The following is a 20,014-nucleotide window of genomic DNA, read 5'->3' on the forward strand; positions in this document are numbered from 1 at the left end:
ATACACACATGCTTCAAAGATATACTGCAAATATTCCCCAAATTTACATGGAACTGCGGAAGAACCCTAGTAGCTACAGCAATTCTGACAATAAAGAGTTATCACAAGCCCAAACTTCACATTACAATACAAAGCCATATTAATCAAAATTCTATCATATTTCATTCATAAAAATCTCTTTCATGGACTTTTAGAAGAATCTCAATTCTTGTTTTCTTCAGATCTGCTCTCCATAATACCACAGAGAGATTGAGATATTTTTAAAAAGACATTAAATGGAGATGATTTTGCTCTCCCCCCTTTCTTCTTAAACCAAACACTTCAGAGGTTTCCTACTGCCTTCGACGCAAACTAAAATTTCACCTTGGCCTACATGGCACTTCATAGTTAGATCTCTTTCTACCTCTCCTGACTTATATTGTATTAATTTCTCTTTTTATTGTTTTGAATGCCTGATTCTCGTTTGCCACCAAATCTCTTTTTATGCTCTTCTCTCCTCCAAAAATCCTTGCCCACCTCCCAGCATCCCTTTCAACTTATGCATTTTCCTTTTCTAGTTACTCCAATTTCCCCTTCAATATGCAGCTTGATTGCAATTTTCCACAGGGTTCGATCACCTTCTTCTATGTTTTCACCCTACAAAGCATTTCTCCTTTGTGACACTTCTCCAAGTTGTCACTGATTTTGGCATTTCTTTGTGCATGTGTTTGTGAGCTTCTAATAAGAAAGTGTATCAGAGGGAGGGAGGAAGGAGTACAGGGGACTGTGGTAATGGTGCATTAGTGAAGGAAACTCTACGGGGACAACACCTGAGGGTGTGCGGGAAAGCAAATATTGTTTAAAAATGAACAGTGATGCAAAAAATAAAAATATGTTTAAAAATAAAACAAAATAAAAAATGTTTAAAAATAAAACATAATAAAAAAAGGAAGCATATATTAGTTATCATTTCCCTTGACTGAGCTCCCCCAGCATCAAGGATATTTTGATCCATCACTATGTTTCTAAACTCTAACATAGTACTTGGCACATTGTAAAAGCAACAACAAAAAATACTTATTGTAAATAAATGACAATGGATAAGTAACAAAGGATACATTCCTTTGACAAATCTTAAAAGAGAAGAAAGACTGGGAAAGGCACAGAAAATATAGTAGAGTTTTCCAGGCTGTAGGTAAATATGCATATATACATATACATAAATGTATTTGAACAATTGTGAATTGTCTAAAAGTTCTGAGAATGCCTAGGAAACTGGAGAGGTAAACAGAGCCAAACCATGAAAGATGTGATTTATCATGAAGAAATGAAAGCACCTGCAAAATATTTTAGGCAAGTATTGCCTGAGTCAGATATATGCTCTATAAGAATTACCTTGATGTCTTGATAAAGATAGTATTAGAAGAGTGTGAAGGTGGAGGCTCAGAGATCAGAATGAAGGAATGGGGAATGAAGTAAGATGGGAACATTTAGGGAGAGAGAGAAGAGACTGGAGTCGGGAATATCAGTCTATTACCCATATCACAGCTAACTGTTGAACAATAACAAAGGTTTTTGCTGTTGCTGTTGTTTTAATGATTTGGTTCTTTGCCTGTGCTTAGGGAAAGTGCTCACTTCATTGTGTGTGTGAGTGAGTGTGTGTTTGTGTATCCTGATGTTGAGTTGGTATTGTGTCTTTGCTTCCTACATAAAAGAAACAGAGAGTGAAGGTTCCTCTAGAGATTCAGTCGGGAATGAGAAAGGAAAGGTGTCCATCAAAGGCATAAAAACCTGTACACGGATTGGAGTTGTTGAGTCTTAACTTTTAGACTGTGTGTTTTTGCTCTATGCAAAGGAAAATATAATGTGCAAAGTTCATATGAATAATCAACGTATAAATACATTATAGTAAATATCTTCTGGATGACATTTGGCAACAAATTACCTTCACTATAGTTCTACTCTGACACTCTGGGCCAGCTCCATGCATGCACTAGCACACAACTCAGAAGAGCCCCATGTTTGGTGTATGTTCTATGCTTGCTATGTTCTGTTGTTACAATTTAAAAATCTTTAATAATTTTATGTTTAAACTTTGTTTTGTAAGGGAAGGCCAATAAGAACAATGGAGGATGCACCAAGAAGATAAGCACAACACATGTTTGCTGTTCCTTGATACCCCATTTGCTTTGAGTGTTTGCAGTGTCTCATGGGAATAAAATTCCACCCAGCTGTGCACTGTGTGACTCAATACAAGTACAAGGTAAGTGTGTTACATCTATACTAAGTAAAGGAGGACAGTGAGAGCCTCAAAGACCATGCTTTCCATTTCAACCTGAACTTGCTTGGAACACAATATGAAGGCAATAGTGTTTTACAAAACATGAACAAAACCAAAGGCTTTCATTATATTCTTCTGTACTCATGCTACTCTGCTGCAAGCAGCCACTTATGCTGAAAATGGTATAGAAGAAAGAAAGAAAAAGATAGGGCAATTTATAGTTCCTTTTCCTTTAAGTCCATCCTTACTCAAAATAAATTTAAAGTTAGAAAGTGTTGGTAGAATACATTGTGTCAAAAGGTAAAATAAAAGCATTTGAGTTAGTTGTGCAGTATGTCCAATGTTCTGGTAAGAATGAAATACAGGACCTCCCCTGGTGGTGCAGCGGTTGAGCGCTGGGCTGTGAAGCTGCCCGCAGCCTCTGCAGCACCAGTTCGATCCCTGGCCCTTGGTGAGGGTCCCACATGGCACGCAGACCTCTCCTGCCATGCCCACTGCTCCCCTCAGCAATGTATTTCGTCAAGTCTGCCTGTTCTGTTCCCCACTCTGGCTCTGATGAATTCTCTCACCCTCCCACGCTTCTGACTGTACCCAGTGCTTGTATAAATAAATAAATGAATCTTTAAAAAAAAAAGAATGAAATACATGTGCATGCACAAGCTACTAAATATTAATTGTTAATTTCAGAGTCTACATGCAAGTTACATGCTTTTATATTTAAAGCACTAACATCGCACAATACAGAAATGATAAAATTCATACTAATAATCTAAATTTCATGTTTCTTGACTTAGAATGACAACCAATAGAAAATGAAAAACACCACAATAAGAGAAAGACTGCAAAAGAAAGGAAAACACTCTACATTTTAGTTCACTTAGTGGCATTTTTCCTGCATTTTGAACCAAGAATCCTGTATTTATTGTGCAGCTCTGCTGAAAGTTTAAGAATTGCCAGGTACTAAAACAACATTATCACATACCAAAATAGAGCCAAGACAATCACCAATTCTGTTGGCAGTTAAAAAATAACTGATATTATTCAATTATATCTTACAAACTGGTGTATCTATATAAACCAGTCTGCATAACCTAAAAGGTGAAACATATTTTTAGGCAAGTTTAATTTTGATAGAATATTAGAGGACTAAAATAAACTGGCACAGTGCAGCAGTTTTTCAAATCAGGAGCTCCGGTAAAATACAAGTGACAAAGTAAGTTACATTGGATTCCAAAATCACCTAAAATGATCTGTCTGAAAAAGCATGAGTTTCATTTTGAAGACACAAGCACCTGTGAATACCCTGAACTAGAGTTTTAAGCCAAGTTTTGGATTCTGAGACTACATGAACAAAATTTCTGTTCTCAAAGATGAAATGAAGTATTATTAATATAACTTTTATACAATGGTAAAATAGTACCAAATGAAATTATCCATGCATCCTTTATACACAACTATAACTTTTAAGGAAGAGAGAATAAAGTAATTATTCTCACACTTTCAGTCTTTGTGTGTGTGTTCCCCAAACAGATACATTTTGGCTATTTCTTAAGGACTATTTTTTTTTAAGATTTATTTATTTATACAAGCATTGGGTACAGTCAGAAGCGCGGGAGGATGAGAGAATTCACTAGAGCCAGAGCGGGCAACAGAACAGGCAGACTGATGAAGTACACTGCTGAGGGGAGTAGCGGGTGGCAGGAGAGGTCTGCGCGCCATGTGGGACACTCGCCAGTGGCCAGGGATTGAACCGGCGCTGCAGGCGTTGAGGGCAGCGTGACAACCCAGAGCTCAACCTCTGCGCCACCAGGGAGACCCTGTGGCTATTTCTTCCATCTTATTTTTCATGATTCTTGGATTCATTTTTCAGTTGTAAGCATAATATAGTAGATTATAACTTAATCTTCTCTCCCTGAAGCTAAAAAGTTAAGAGTTCCTGATATCTCTAAGTATATAAAGTGATAACATTTCAAAACAATATAGCCCTTAACTAGTCATCATAAAAATGTCCTGAATTACTAGAAATTAAATGGGATTAATTGGCATAATTCTCCCAAAGAGCAAATAAGTGGTGCAATTTTAAGTGCAAAGGTTAAGAACGCCCTGCCCATTGAAGGGAAATGCATTCATTCTGTAATTAATAATTAGCAAAAGGTTTAAGGTATAAAATTCCCTGGGAAAGATGGCATGTTAGTTTTCATTCACAGTAAGAGGGGAAATGACTGAGGGAGAATAATCTGTGACCAGGTTTTGATAGGAAATAGAGCAGATAGAAGTAACCAAGGACTTCCACTGAGTGGTGTGTGCAGTGGGGTGCCCGTTACTACTACTTCCCCTTCACTGGATCTTGGTGTCACATGTTTTATGAGCTAAAACAGCCCTCCCTATTTTAATCACTAGTTTAATAGGGGAAAAACAAAACATTCCTAAAAATATTGTCCATACTGTAGAATCTACATCATGTAATCTATAAAGTTTTAGGCATGTAAGTGTGATTATGATTATAATTCTCAGGAACAGGAGTGATGTTCTATGGAAGAAGCACTAACCCATCACTAGATGAGCTCCTCCTGGTGAGAGGAGAGTCCTCCCTGGGCGGGACTTTAGAAGAAAGCAGAGGTGACTGACTTGATTGTTCCAGGTAAGCTTCTGGCGTGGGGATCACAGCACAGGGTTGTGTCCTTATTTTGCTTTTCAGAGGTTTAATCGACCATTTGACTTTATTACAAGATGTGATCTATTATTCAAACTACAGTCAGATTGAACAACATAGAATTTAGTGTCAGAAGATCTCGATTTGAGAAAAGTCATTGCTATGGTTCATCTTACTTGCTCAAACGACCTCATAGTTTTGTTACAACGACTGCTCAAGTCAGACACAATGACTGAGGCATTTTTTACATTTTTTTTCCTGAAAACAGCACTCCACATGGACATGACTTACAAACTATATTGTAACACATAAATGTTACAAAAGAATTTGTACTAATTGTTACAATTTGGTACAAAAGTTTGTACAAAGTGTTACAAACTGAAAAAATGGAATTTGCAGTAATTTTTATTTCAGTAGAGGAAAAATAAGCCAATGACATTTTTATGTGAAAATTTATTGTTTTACAAATAAAAAAGCAGTTATGTTTTTGGGGCATGGAGTCACCTCTGCCCCAAGTTCCTTAATGGGTGACTTTCCTCTCACATCTTTAATCAAGGCAGCCTAGTGTTTCCCAGACCTCTCAAGTCAAGTAGGAAAAATGGTTTTTGCTAACTCCCTTGGGACAAACCAACTCTACTCAGCAACCTGGTGGCCAGTTAAGGACTATCCGGGTAGAAACTCCTCTCAGGCATTGCTCTAATGAAAGCTACTATACTGGTTTCTAACAGCATATGTTCTACCCACCATCATTCTTGAACTTAGTATGAATGAAATTATACAAAGTATATTCTTTTGGCTCTCCATTCTTTTTCTTAACACTATGTTTATAAGATTCACCATACTACTGTGTATGGTTATAGTTCATTCACTTTCATTGCTGTGTAGTATTCCATTCTCTGAATACATCACAATTTATCCATTTCACTGCTGATTATTTGTATTATTTCCATTTTGGTGCTACTTTATATGATATGGCTATGAACACCCTAGCCCATGCCTTGTGGTATACATATGTATACTTTTTTTCTGTGTGGTCTATAGGTAGAGGTAGAATTGTTAGATCATATACTCTGCATATATTCACTTTAGTAGACAAAGTCAAAGTAGTTGTACCAATATTCACTCCACCAAACTTATATATCCAGCAGTAGCTTGTAATACATTTATTTTCTGCTTATAATAGCAAGAGATGGTTTCTGTTTGCAAGTAAGAACTTTACAAGACATGTAAAGAAAAAAGTCTGGAGAGGAGTCTTACAGGTTGAGAATATCAAGGAGAAAGGTCTTGAGGCCATTATATCACTACCATGTATTGATTATTACTTGACAAATACTGTGCCTAATGTTTACACACATGCGCATGCACACACACAGAGATAGACATATAGCTATGCAGATGGATAAGATAATCAGAAATAAAGTAAATTAACCATTCTTAATTCAAAGTTGTATTACAGCTGCTGTGTAAGGTAAAACACTATGAAGTTAGTATGATTAACACTCATCTGTTTTGGGTAACTGACATTTTATAAATTGAAATAAATTGGTTAAAAATATCTACATATAATGACAAAACAAGTATTTGAATCCCAATTTGTCTGACTCCAAAATATCACCTCTTTAATGCCCCAAAAAGAGCTGAATAATTTATGCAGGATACTTAGAACAGATTCTGTCAACTCTAAGTGGTATCAAATAGCACCAACAACTTTCTAAGTTTCTTTATTTTTTCCAGTGTCTTATAGAGCATCCTAGGAAAAATGGCAGATATGTCATAGAAAGGGTGGAACACTCTGGGGAGTGGAAATCATGACATATTGTTTGCCAGTATTCTTCAGTGACTGGCAGTTACTGATGCTAAAAAGAAAGTCTTTGATCATAATGATAACTCACAGTCATATAATATTTTATATTCCTAAAACATTATAGGTCAGAATCCTATTAAATCATAAGAAGCTATGTGTTTCTTCATTCAAGTCTTTCTTTTAAAGAGACCATATTTTCAAGTGAGTTAAAAATAAAGAAGGAATATGATTTTGTTTGTTGTTCCATTTCATTTTATTTCATTCTTACAGATAAACAGCAAATTTCAACAAACATATCAAAATACTGAACTGATTTAACTTGTAAGAATTTTGCAGATTGTAAGATTGACATGTTTTGGTTGGTTGGTTAGTTGACCTTGTTGCTGTTGTTATGTTGGTAGTAGGTTTTTGATGTTTGATGGACATAAAGTGTTACTGTTTCATGGCCCCTGATAAATGCTTCTGGGACACTTTATTCAAATAAGCAGGATTCCTTCCTTGGGTGGAATTTTCCCTCAATTCTTTTTTTAAGTTTTGATGATTTTAAAACATAGATAACATTAAAAACAAAATTTTAAACTGAATAGATTTGGCACACACTAAAATAATTGTTGCATATCATTTAATGTAGTTCTAAAATCATGTCGCATTGAAAGGGAACATTGGAATCCTCTTAGAAATTGGTAGTATCAATCAACCCTTAAGAAAAGATTTCCCTTAGTCAAATAAAAAGGGTAGAGTATGGTAGTAAGAAGTCCTGAATATTTTCTCTTGACTACTTATTTAATTACATTGTTTCCTAAACCAATTTTATTTTGAACACTCCCTTCCAAAAAAGCACTATTTTGCAGACAGTTATTGTATCATCTGCTGCCTGCTGTTTATAACTGACAAGTGATTGTTAAATGCAAATTCTGTCATTGATCAGACTGGAGAGAAGTGTTAACTATGCCCTCCATCCAAAAGCAAAGCTAGTTTTGGTGTTGGTACTTTGCATATTTGCAACTTGGGATGATAACAGCTGCTACTCCCACATTACAATATAGGCACCTCCTTCATACATTATATAAGGTGAGCCAGAACACTTCAGGTGTCTCATCCTAAGACATATTCATAGGAAAGGAAAAGACTGTCAGAATGACTTTCCATATGCCTGAAGGGACATACATCTCGCAGATGCAAAGCCCCCTGTATAATACCAGAGAAAGGGAAGCCCAGTGTCAGTATCCAAGTAACACTCTCCAATCCTCAATACTCTGAATGGACACTTTATCCTTTCTGAGTGTCCCCAGCATTTAATTTATAATCATAAAAATAGATAACTATAATATTATGAAAATAATTGATAGTTAGAGTAAGGTAGAATTAAGCACTTGATGGAAAACAATCCATTTAGTCTCTGAATTTAAAAAATATATTTTCATGTAAGAAACTGAGAGGATGAGCCATCATTACTAATTTGACCTGGTATTTAGATGCTTCACCTGCCAAGCTGGTGTTTACATCCCTCTGAATCACCCTCCCTTCCAGTTCCTTATTCCTCAGCAGATGCTTCTGGTGGACTTTCTTAAACTTTTAGGGAAAGTTAAAAATTCAATAAGACATGGAAACAAAGCTACTACATTCTCTCCTTAACTTCAGGATTTGCCCTTTAATATTAACTTACGCATACAGTGAAAACCAAAATTGATCTGCCTGAATTTATTATTACATTTGGCTTATATCTGGACCTTGCATGACAAGAATTAAGTACTTTAAGTACCTGATCACCACACAAATGAGAAGTTAGCAAAAAGCATTACGACAGAACTCATAGAATGAGAGACAGAACTCATAGAATGAGAGAGACTTGTTTTTGTTTTTTTGTTTTGCTTTTTAAAGATTTATTTTCATTTATACAAGAACTAGGGCACAGACCAGAGGCACAGGAGGGTGAGAGGATACACCAGAGAGGAGAAAACAGGCAGAAGGACCAAAAACACTGTGTTTAGAGAAGCAGCAGGGCAAGACAGGAGAGGTCTGCGCGCCACGTGGGAATCTGCCTGGCTGGCCGGGAATCGAACCTGCACTGCCAGGCTGCAGCGGCTACTGACAGCTTCACAGCCCTGAGCTCAACCTGCTGCACCACTGGGGAGGCCCGAGAGAGACTTGTGTTTGCCATTTTTTTTTTTTTTTAATCCAGGAAGCAAACTCTCATTGTTCTTTGGCTGAATTTGAATGCTGGTCTCTATGAAAGCTATTTGTTTGGGCTGAATTTGGAATCTAATAAAATTTGGTGTTCATTTTTAACATTAACTAAGAATTCAGCTTAATGTTAAACCTTTGGGGAACTGACAAACTTTAACTTGCTTCATTTTTTTTTAATTTTTCTTTTATTTTTTTCCCTTTTTTAAATTTAAATATTTTATTTTATATAATTCTTACATCTTTTTTCATCTTTGCACAATGTATGCATTTTCATTTTGGTTATATTCCCCATATAATTGCACCACCCCCCTTATTTTGACTCTAGTCCTTCCTCTCCCCGCCCATCCCTCTCCCCACACAGTGTGTCTCTGGTTTATAGTTGCTTATTGATTTTGCTTTTTATTTGTATTGATTAGTCTTTTTCCTGGTCTCTTATTTAGGTTTTCTAGATTCCTGCTATGAGTGAGACCACCCGGTATTTTTTTCTTTCTGACTTATTTCGCTGAGCATGATCCCTTCTAGCTCCATCCATGTTGCTGCAAACTGCATGTGTTTATCTTTTTTGATTGCTGAGTAATATTCCATTGTGTATATGTACCACATCTTCTTGATCCAGTCATCTATTTTTGGGCCTTTGGGTTGTTTCCATAGCTTAGCTATTGTAAATAGTGCTGCTATAAACATAGGCATGCAGGTAACCTTTGGAATTACTGTTTCTGTGTCATTTGGGTAAATACCTAGGAGTGCCACATCAAAGACATCTTTACAGACACATCACCCAAAGCAGTGATAGTGAAGGCAAAGATAAACAGCTGGGACTACATCAAATTAAAGAGCTTCTGCACAGCAAAAGAGACAATAACAAAAACAAAGAGAAACCCCACCGTCTGGGAGAACATTTTTGCACACAACACTAATGATAAAGGACTGATCACAAAAATCTACAAAGAGGGCCTCCCCGGTGGCGCAGCGGTTGAGCGCTGGGTTCCGAAGCTGCCCGCAGCCTCTGCGGCGCCGGTTCGATCCCCGGCTGCTCCCCGGCCACCGGAGGAGGATCCCACATGGCGCGCAGACCTCTCCTGCCGCCCGCTGCTCCCCTCAGCAGTGTGCTTCGGTCCTTCTGCCTGCTCTGCTCCCCGCTCTGGCTCTGGTGAGTTCTCTCACCCTCCCGCGCTTCTGACTGTACCCAGTGCATGTATAAACCAAAACAAACAAACAAACAAATAATAAATAAAATAAATAAGACATGCCTCTAGAAAATTAAAAAAAAAAAAAAAGAATTGCTTAAAAAATCTACAAAGAGCTGATGAGACTCAACAAAAACAAAGAAAATTATCCAGTCAAAAAATGGGCAGAAGAGCTAAAAAGAAACTTCTCTGAAGAGGAAATGCAAATGGCCAACAGGCATATGAAAAAATGTTCAACATCACTTGTAATCAGGGAAATGCAAATCAAAACTACAATGAGGTACCATCTTACACCAGTGAGAATGGCACATATTTAAAAAATGTTGGTGAGGATGTGGAGAAAAAGGAAATCTCCTGCACTGCCGGTGGGAGTGCAAACTGGTCCAACCACTATAGAGAACTGTGTGGAGATTCCTCAGTCTACTAAAGATGGAGCTTCCATATGATCCAGTAATTTCATTATTTTTTTTTTAAAGATGCTATCGACACACTTGAAATGCAGCTCTGAATTATATTTAGTGAAAATCATGCAACAGATGCAGATATCCACTTGCTTTTTGTAATCTATAGTGTTAGTCTAATGCATGTGTCCTGAATTGGAGAGTCTGGTACACTGTGAGAAAAATTTTGATTTGAAAGTAAGTTACACCCAAGCCAGCTTTAAATTGCAACATGTCCATTTGCTTCTGTCTTCTGAAATATGTGTGTGTGTACAAACAGAAATGAAAATGACCATAGATCTGAGGCATCTAAGAGGGGAGGAGAGGAAGGGGTCAAAACAGAAGAGGAAGAGCACAAGGGACGGTGGTGCTAAATCAAAGGTCCTAAGGTGGTGGAAGAACTATGGGAACTACACCTGAGGGAAGAAACCAAATACTATCTAAGAAATTAACAATGATGAAAGACAAACAGTACTTGAAATTAAAAAAAAAAAAAAAAAAGGAAAATCACTGGTTTGTAACAGGCAAAAAAAATGACCGGATATAAACTACAGTAATCAAGACAGTATGATATTAGTGAGAGAACAGGCAAATAGATCAATGGAAATGGAACAGAGATAGTCAACTAATCTTTGACAAAGGAGCCAAAGCAACACAGTGGAGAAAATATACACATCACAACAAATGTCCCAGAACAACTGGTCGTCCAGATTAAAAAAAAGAAAAAAATGAATTCAAACACAGACCTTATGCCCCTTTCAAAACTCAACTCAAAATGGGTCACACACCTAAATGTATAATACAAAACGATAAAACTTCTGGAAGATACCATAGGAGAAAAATATAGATGATTAGGCATATGAAGAGTCTTTTTAGATAAAACATCAAAGGCACAATACATAAAAGAAAAAACTGATAAGCTGGACTTAATTAAAATTAAAAGCTTTTGTTCTGTCAAAGATCTTTAAGAGACTAAGATACAAGCCAAAGACTGGCAGAAAATATTTTCAAAACACACATCTCAAAAAGGATTGTTGTCTAAAAATACAAAAAGAACTCTTAAAATTTAACAATAAAACCAGATTAAAAAATGGGCCAAATATCTTAAACACCTGACCAAAGAATGTTATCAGGGAAATGCAAACAAACATGACACCGCACGCACCTATTAGATGGTCAAAATCTGGAATTCTGACAACACCAAAGGCTGGAGTGGACATGAAGCAATGAAAATATTCATTGCTGAGGGAGATGTTAAAATGTCACTTTTGAAAAAAGTTTGGCAGTTTCTTACAAACTTAAACATAGACTATATCATATAATCCTGCAATCATGCCTACTGGCATTTACCCAGAAGAACTGAAAACGTACTTCCACACAAAAAGCTGCATGTTTATAGCAGCTTTATTTATAATTGCAAAAACTCGGGAGCAATCAAGATGTCCTTTAGTAGGTGAATAGAAAAATAAACTGGGTTTTTTTTTGTTGTTGTTCGGTTCAGACAATGGATTATTCAGCACTAAAAATAAATGGGCTATGGAGTCATAAAAATATGTAGAAGAACATTTCCATGTATATTACTGAGGGCAGAAACCAGTCTGAAGAGCCTACCTATTGTATGATTTCAACTACATGACATTCTGGAAAAGGCAAAATTTACAGAGTTGATAAAAAGATTAGTAGTTGTCAGAGGCTGGGGATCAGGGCAATGCATAGGCAGAGGAACACAGAGGAATTTTAGTGCATTGAAAATACTCTGTATAATACTGTATAATGATGGGTACATGTTATTACACATTTGTTAAGATTCCTGGAAGGTACAACACTAAAAATCAACTCTAAAGTAAACTATGGATATTGGATGATAATGATGTGGCCATGTAGAAACATCAGTATAGCAAATATACCACAATGGTGGGGATGCTGATAATGGGGGAGGGTGTATATGGGAAATCTTTGTAACTTCCTCTCAATTTTGCTGAGAACCTAAAAATGCTCTAAGAAAATAAACTCTTCAAAAAATAAAATTAATTAAAGGATTTTAATTTAACATTTATATGTTTCTATGTTTGATAGTGATTTTCTCTGAATAGTACTTCATGGGGGCAGGGATTCTATCTGATGTACTATTTTCTTCCCAGCATCTACCATCCTCCTTGGCACAAAATAGATGACAATGAATGTATTTTTGTCTTGGTAGCTGACTTGCATTCTGTTTGCATTTCTGTATTTTCTAAAACATTTTTACAATGAATCTACATTTATAATAATAAAAATAATGCTATTTTATAATGTTTACTATACTATTTCTTTTACTTGCTTGAGCCAATTTGTCAAATAGTCTATCCAAAAAGATTTGGATAGACGATTCAAAGAGTTGAAGAGAGAAAGAGAATATTTTTCCTACAACTGATGGCTCATTGCCTTCTCCATCCCCAACTGGTCTTGCTGAATGTTGCCTTCATTTTTTCCCTCACATGCCTACTCTTGTTTCTCAGTACCAACTGATGATATTTAAAGTCCTCAGTTAACTCTTAATCCTTCCTCACGGACTTGTTTCATTCCCCAAATTAAAAACGCCAATTGCTGCCTGCTCACCTACACTGTCTTTTCAGGGAAAATGTTCTACTCTCAGGTCTTGATATCTAAGCCACTACACTTCGTAGCACATGATCCCCTTTCTTTCTTTCCCTCCCATTACCCCCATCCAAGCTTGGGTAATTAAGCAAATGGTGAGCACCTGAGGTAAGCTAATCCTTTGGCTTGCTGGTATTAAAGAAACATGAGCTGGAATAACTAAATTCTCCATCTCCTAAATGTGAATTAGGTCACACAGAGGGAATACACCAGCAGGTGGTGTGAATTGAAGCTGGAAAAAAAAAATTCCATGAAGCAGAGTTGAGTTTGAAACTGGAGACCCCTTTCCCACCTCAAAGCTCCAGTGCTTCACCCTAAAATATTGCTTTCAGGCAATGCAAGCGGCAGCAGGTAGTGGGTATTTTCTACCCGCCACCAGTGGCAGGCCCCACTGGGGCTCAGGTTTCTGGCAGAGACCAGCAGTGATGGAAGACTGCAGTGGTTCTCCGACCATCCACCCCATGGCATGCAGCCCCTGGAACCCCAGGGACCAGCTCTACACTGTGGCTCCCTCCAGCTGCAGGCAGTGGAGGGGCCCATGGATTTGCTGCCTGGATCGTGGAATGGTAAATAGTCCAATCAGCCATCAGATTGCAACCAATCCAATCAGACTGTTGGGGGAGGGGGGTTGCAGAGAGAGGAGATAAGGCAGGAGTGAAGCCAGCTTGGGAGGCACTGGCCTCGCTCAGATGGCACTTATTTGGACTCGCCAGAAATGCCATGGACTGGACACTTGCTTGCTTGACTGGATGTTCCCAGATGCATCCAGCAGCCAATCTCTGAAGGAAGAAAAGAAACCAAAATGCTTTCAGAGAAGCCAAATTGCTTTGCAGGCCAGGGGCCGCTGCCTGCTTCCAGCTTGCCTCTGACATCACCTGAAAGGAGCACCAGGCCTTGGGCTTGGTGCCTCAAAGAGCTATTTGTTGTTATGGACTGACAACTTACAAAGAGCTGTAATGCCAGGGAATGGTGCTGTGTAGGGTAAGGAAAAATGCCAGGCTTTTCTACCCACCTGCCATCAGGATAGATGATGGATCCTTGAGGTCCTGAATGCATGCCTAATGGTGGGCACCTGGAGTAGGGTGTGGGCATAGGTAGATGGGATTTACCTGGGCTAAGACTGTGCTTTTAAGAGTGGCATCACAGGTACGCCAGTAGAAGCCAAGAACAAACAGAAGCCAAAAGAGAAGTCGAGAAAGAAGTAGCAGAAGCCCAGAGAGAAGCAGAGAACGCCGGAGAGCCCAGATAGAGTGAAGACTTGCTGGGGGATGTGGGGCCGGGAGGCCTCCCCCCAGCACCCCTGCCTGCCATATGCCTGGTAAATCCCAATAAAAGCCTGCAAAAGCCACTGAGGACTCTGACTCCTCCTTTGCCCGGTCTGCTGGATCATAGAAAACCTGCTCAGTGTCATTCCTGCCCCTACATGCTGACAGGCCAGTACTGTCCAGCACTGTTGATGGGTGATCAGCATTCTGTCCAGCGCACCTGTTGAGAGCTGTTAATCATCTGGCAGCACCTCCTGGTGCTGCTGCTTCCATTGCTGTCTGGTCCAGCATCCAGTGCTGTCCATCTCAATCTTCAGACTGTGGCTGAAGGCTGCTGCGATGTCATCTCATTGGCCCCACCTGTGAGCATCTCCAGCTGCAGTGAGTTGGATGCTGGCCTGCTGCCTGCCAGCTATCATGAGCCCCAGGCCCTCATTGCCAGGCCAGCACCTTCTTGGATGAGGATGCTTTTATTTAGGACTTTGGGGCACTGTGGACACTAACTGGGATGAGATAGCCAGCTACCTATTACCTCAGAGACCCTTTGTTTCCCCTGTTTGTTAAATAAACCCCATTGCTATTGTTCCTCGGGCCTGAGCAGTCTTGTGCGCATGGGTGGGGAATCCAAATGCATTGAGTGACCTGACCTGTTGGGCACTGTCCTAGGATGGCTATAGCCCCCCTATACCCCTGTTTCAGGTTCATAGCACGCCAAAGGTACATGCAATCTAAAATTCTGAGGCAGTAGGACTATGAGTAAGCAAGTAAATCTTCATAGCAAAGAAAGCAAAACGGCTACACGAGGAGATAGGCCCATAAGGAGGAGAGTGAGAAAGGTGAGTGGGTTACTCAGTTACTGAAATAAATACGAGCTTAGGTGCTGCTGGAGAGATTCTGCAGATGTGATTAAGGTGCCAAGTCAGCTGACTTTGTTTTTTTTAATTAAATTTTTTATTTTTTACATCATTGTTCAATTTTAAACTATATTTACTTCCCTTGACCCCCTCAGGTGTAGTCCCCATAGTTTCCTTCCCCAGTGCACCATCACCTCAGTCCCCTGTGCTCCTCTCTCCCTCCCTCTGATCCTTCTGCCTCCTCCTCCCTGCAGTTTGTCTCTGATTTATAATTGTCAAGTCAGCTGACTTTAAACTGGGAAGTGATTTTCCTATGTAAGCTTGATGCAATCGGAAGAGTATTTTTTTTTCAAAATTACCAGATTTTATTTGGCCAAGCAAAGTTTCAGCTTGATCAATAGTTAAAAATGACTTATTATTTTTTATTACAAAGTTACATTTTTGTTTAAAAATTTTTAAATGTAGTTCATTAACAAGAAAAAGAACAATCATTTGTAATCATACCTTGAAGGTAAGTATTGTCACATGTTTTTAAATTTCCTTTCAGGATTTCAAAAATGTAAATGGACTTGCTCCTGGCAAAAGAGATAAAAAGAAAGACATAAATTCAACATAAGGAATAATTGCCATTCTGGAGGAAACCATGTGGCAGGGAAAGAGAGTGGTCAATTCAGGCTGAGGGCTGCCAGGGAACAAACACCTCAGCCCTGTGGCAGAAAGGAACTGAATTCTATCAGAATCAATTCTATCAGCAACAGGAAGATCAAAAGAAACTTCCAGTTGAGAACAGAGGCAACCCAACACCATGGTTTCTGTCTGCTGAGATCCTGAGCAGGGAATCCAGTTACTTTGTGCCTACAGAAATGCAAACTAGTAAATAAGGTTGTTTCAAGGCACCAAGTTCATGGTAATTGTTATGCAAAGTTGAAAGTGAATACAGGTTTCTGCTGGAATAAAGACTTTTGCAGAACTGTGTGGAAAGCAGCTTGCAGAGGATTAGGACTAGAGACAGGGATAATGGGAGGGGATCATCCAGACATGGAATGAATGCCCAGATTGCATCTCATGCATCAGACCTTCATGAGACCTTTCCTGTTGAGCTGAGCACACCATCTTTGAAATCTGTGCTTTAAAGATTCAGTTTCTGGGAGAGAGCTAATATCCATGGATGAGAAGCTCCAACCCCACCCCACCCCCCACTGTTAGGGGTGCATTCCCAGCTTCTCCATCATCCTGCCAACATGTGGTACTGCGCCCCAATGAGTTTCCTGTTCAGGGTCCCATGAGTTATAAAAAACTGTCATGCTTCTTGCCAGTAGCTCCCTTTTGCAGGCATGGACTTATCACAGTTATTCCAATGCTGAAAGCTTAGGAAATTACCTAGAGAGCCTTCAAAAACTGAGAGCCAAAGTAACTCCTGAGTCAGTCTCATCTAACTAGGACTCAGGTATTGTTTTGATTTTTTGTTTGTATACCACTTTGACCCTTTCTCCCTTCTCCCTTAATCTCAGAAGCCTCATTTCATTTATTAATATATGCTTACATTTTTTTAAACAAATATGCTAGTTTTTGTAAGTATTTTGCTTTGATAAATCATCTGCTCTATAAATGCCCAATATTTGTTTTTATCATTCTTATTTGTTTTATTACACATAATTCCCTTAAACTCCTTCCATTTTGCTGGAAATGGCAACATTTTGCCTTTTCTTGAGACTGAATAATAATTCCATTGTGTGGATATATCACATTTTCTTGATCTAGTCTTTTATTAGTGGGCATTTAGGTTGATTCCATGTCCAACTATTGTAAATAATGTCGCCATAAGCGCTGCCGAGCATATTACTTTTTGAATTGATGGTTTTATGTTCTTCGGCTAGATAAACAAAAGTGAGATCATAGGTCATATGGTATTTTCTTTTATTTTTTTAGGTAAATCCTGATTGTTTTCCCCAATTAGTGTTTACAGTATAATAGGGTTCCTTCCTCCTTTCATCAACTCCAGAATTTGTTGTTGAGGGTCTTCTTAATATATGCCATTCTCATAGGGGGTGAGATATTTCATTGTGGGTTTAATCTGCATGGTCCTTGTTAAAAGCTACAATGAACATTTTTCATGTATTTAATGGTGAATTGTTTGTTCAGCTCTGCTGTCCATTTATTAATTGGACTCTTTTTTTGCTTGTTTTCTGAAATAAAATATATCTCAATTTGAAGGTGTAGAACTTGAGAAATAATTATAAATTATCCTTATTTATTTTTATAATAACATTTGAAAATAAACCTTCTCTTTCTCTTCTCTCCCTTTTCTAACTACCAATGAGGGAATGATCCTAATTATCATCATCTTATCACTATTACAATGTGAAATTTTATTTGTTAGATTAATGCTTTTTCACGTAAGTGATTTCAGGTGGTTGATGAGAAAAGAAAGGCTCAAACAGTTAAACAATTGCCTTAAATCAGAGTCATTGTGTGCTAAGCACAATCTCAAGCACAACTCCATGCCCCAAATCCTGTGTTTTCCACACCAACACCATCCCATAGGGAACTGTAAAGAACATATGTGCCATTCTTTACACCAGCCATGATCTGTTGGTCACCAACTATCTTCTAGATGTTCAAGTATGTCTCTGATTTCATTTGTTTCTTACATTGATGTTCTGTGGTGAGAATAAATGCCTCAATGGTAAAAAAAAAAAAAAAAGAAAGGAGATTCTGAGTGGTTGAACTAGCCTAAGTTCAGACAACAATTAGATGATTAATTCAGAATAATCTTCTGAAATAAAGTCATGTCCCAGCTGTACTCCCTTGATCCTAAATGAAAGAAGACTGGCAAAGGCAGAATATTCTTGGAAAGGAAGACCTGAGTCCAAATAAGCAAACAAAAAAATCACCACTGTCTCTTTAAGTTTCCTCTCCAATACGTACAGTACTTAGGTAAATTCTGCAAGTGTTTCTAAGCTCTCATTTGCCACCTGAACAAGTCATGGCATGCCACACTTCATGAGAAATATTGCTAATGGCAATGGTGCACTTCCTTCTAGAGCAGAGACTCTGATTAGAGACCGCATGTCACAAAACCAGAGACTGAACGTACAGACCACATTTATACATGTGAATATGAGAAACATAAGCTATCTATACCCCAAAGAGCTCAGTGTGATTAGTTGGGGAAGTAAGTGATTTTATCTTTTTTCTCTTTTCTCCTAAATTTTATGATGAGTATATCACATTTCATAACTAGGAAAATGTTAACAAATCGTGGGAAAAGAGACAGTGAGTCTCAAATTCCTTTTTTCTCCCTTGCTAATCTGTCCCACTGTCATGTATTAGTACTCAACCCCAATCCTCCAAAGTATATTTGGTATTAAACCCCAAAAATATCTCTCCTTATGAGTGCTATTGATTCACTTACAATTGCAGCTATACACTTCTACCAAATACCTATCAGTTTCCCCAGGCAACAGAAAGATAAATAGCATTTTCTCTTTATCCTCAGATGTTTGCATTGACGATGGAAAACTAACAAATGGGTTATGATTGTACAACTTAAGTATTACAATATAGGAAGAAGCAACTCTTCACTTTTTATCTTGAAAGAAGTATTTTCATGTCTCCACTTATCTTTAGCTTAAAAGTTTCTATACCTGGTAGCCTCTACAGTATGGGAAATTGCATAAATCTGCTAGAAACAGTAAGCTATATTTACAGAAAGAAATAGAAACTGTCAGATGCAACTTACATTTGTGGGCTAAAAGTAGGATGACATTAACATTTTTTGTCCAAATCTTTGAGATACTTTTGAGAATGGAAAGGTGTGGTATTAGTAGTTATTCTAGGACCACAGGTGTAAACTCTAAACCTCCTAATAAAGTGGACATATATTAACCCTCATAAGGAATTAAGGAAGGGAGTTAGATTATTTTATTATTAAGATGACTTCTGAGAAAATTAAACATATTTACTCAGATGTGGAAATGTAGTTCCATACTGGGTTTTGCTACAATGTTGAAGTAATTTTCATTCAGGTCATTGGCACCATCCCATACATGGACCACCTGTCTTAAGAGTTTGCCATGTTTGCACCAGGACTAATCCACCTGCTCTGTCTTCCTGGGGAGGTTCCCACTTTCTCCCCTGCACCTTAGGACATTTCTGTCCAGGATTTGCCCCTCTGGGTTCTTTGTCTCTGTAGCCAAGCTTCTGATGCTACAGCTGCAGGGCTTCCCCCAGCTTCCTCAGTGTGATGGTAGAGGCAGGCCTAACTGCAGCTGCAGAAACAAAGGTGAGGGCCCCCCCTGGAGCTTGCTGGTGGGTAAAGAGCAGTGGTTCTGACTTTGCCACTATTATGAATTCCTCCATTGCTGTGGAATACGATTTAGGGGCATAATGAGGGAGCCCTGTAGTGTTCACCACATGCAGACTTCATCAGAGCAAAATTTCTCTCAGCAGATGAACATAGACAGATGCACATTTCCTTCACCAATGAAATATTAAACATGACAGGTGCGATCCCCATCAGGAAGGCTGCATACAAAACGTGCGTGTAACCCATGAGGTTTTCCCCACTCCGCCTTTCCTGCTTGGCTGGGTTCTGGGAGGTGATATTCCTCTTGTAACTCTGTTCAGGTATTCAATTCCAAAAGTTATGGGCAACGGTATGCTTGGGAAGATAATTTAAAGACTTTTGGCTTTAAATTAAGGATCCATTAAGATAATAAAATGTT

General features: G+C 38.4%; 1 protein-coding gene and 1 long non-coding RNA gene across 15 annotated transcripts in view; one reads left to right on the top strand and one right to left on the bottom strand.

The window, feature by feature from the left end:
- Positions 1-20,014, bottom strand: part of RASGEF1B (RasGEF domain family member 1B) — a 559,061-nt gene that overhangs the window by 156,952 nt on the left and 382,095 nt on the right. The gene's annotated exons all lie outside the window — the stretch shown is intronic.
- Positions 2,091-20,014, top strand: part of LOC119260653 (uncharacterized) — a 63,636-nt gene continuing 45,712 nt past the window's right edge. For 4 of the 5 annotated variants that reach the window (XR_008549362.1, XR_005128775.2, XR_008549363.1 and 1 more), the window contains exons 1-2: positions 2,091-2,242; positions 4,775-4,901. This is a non-coding gene — a long non-coding RNA (uncharacterized LOC119260653). Of the gene's footprint in view, positions 2,243-4,774; positions 4,902-15,834; positions 16,356-20,014 lie in introns of those variants that run through there. The other variant, XR_005128776.2, reaches the window with a different exon arrangement.

Source organism: Talpa occidentalis, unplaced genomic scaffold, assembly GCF_014898055.3.
Source record: "Talpa occidentalis isolate TD23 unplaced genomic scaffold, MPIMG_talOcc4v2.1 talOcc4.6, whole genome shotgun sequence".
Lineage (NCBI taxonomy): Eukaryota > Metazoa > Chordata > Mammalia > Eulipotyphla > Talpidae > Talpa > Talpa occidentalis.